Source organism: Eubalaena glacialis, chromosome 17 (assembly GCF_028564815.1).
Source record: "Eubalaena glacialis isolate mEubGla1 chromosome 17, mEubGla1.1.hap2.+ XY, whole genome shotgun sequence".
Taxonomy (NCBI): Eukaryota; Metazoa; Chordata; class Mammalia; order Artiodactyla; family Balaenidae; genus Eubalaena; species Eubalaena glacialis.
In genome coordinates this window covers 67,735,470-67,736,392 of record NC_083732.1, presented here as the reverse complement: position 1 = coordinate 67,736,392, position 923 = coordinate 67,735,470, and the positions used below count along the sequence as shown (strand labels likewise).

Sequence of the window (923 nt, the reverse complement as noted above, 5' to 3'; positions counted from 1 at the left end):
TCCTCTGCCTTGTTTCAGCAGTAAGCAAGTGTGTGCACACTATTTACGAGTAGAGTCTATGTTTCTTACAGCCCTCCTGTTAGTCACACTGGTTTTAAAACCAGCTAAGGAGACTTCTCTTCCTGGTGTTGGACCCCAGGCCTGGAGCACCCACTGTGAGGCTCAAACCGCTAACTCCCCAGGGAAGATCTCAGAGCCTATGTAATTCCACTCTTCTTCTGTGTTCCCTCCTAGGGGTTTGGGTCCCTACCTGATCAATTCTCTGCCCTTCCTACCTGACTCCGTTTGTATATTTTTTTTACAGCCTTGGTTGTAGGAGAGTCTTTCTGGCAGTCTCCAGTTAGTTTTCAGTCAGAATTGCTCGACATGTAGATGTATTTTTGATGTGTTCCTGGAAGGAGGTGAGCTCATGTCTTCCTACTCTGTGATCTTCATCTCTACTCCAACTCACTTTTTTTTAAACTCAAATTTTCGATTCTTTTTTGGAGGGAAAAAGGCTCTTCACTGTTTACAAGTTTATTTCTGAGTTGCACAAGTTCCCTCTCTTTGTTTTTCCCTGTGTTATCATGATTTCCCCCTTTCTTTCCCCATTCAATCTTGGCTGCCACAGTCAGACAGACAGGAAGCACAAGGACAATCTTTTTTCTTGCATCTTAGTAGAAACTTTAGGAGAAGATAGTAACTGCTCCAGGTTTGTCAAATAGATAGATTTTTTATTAATTTTTGAATTTTCAGCATCTATAACAGTGCCTGATCCATAGCAAGTGCTTATAAATATTTGCAAATAAATTTAATGAGATACTTGGATGCCTAGTAGGCTTTGGGGATATGAAAAAACATTAGAATATATACATGTCTTGGAGTATCTTGAAATCTACTCAGGAATAGTTATATAAATAAAAAGATTATAATAAAACATGAAA

At 39.3% G+C, this 923-nt stretch overlaps 1 non-coding gene across 1 annotated transcript; it reads right to left on the bottom strand.

Annotated features, from left to right (window-relative positions):
* Positions 1–575: 575 nt before the first annotated feature.
* LOC133077503 (small nucleolar RNA SNORA31) lies at positions 576–710 on the bottom strand. Its single transcript, XR_009697771.1, has one exon. It is a non-coding gene; the product is annotated as a small nucleolar RNA SNORA31 (small nucleolar RNA).
* Positions 711–923: the final 213 nt, after the last annotated feature.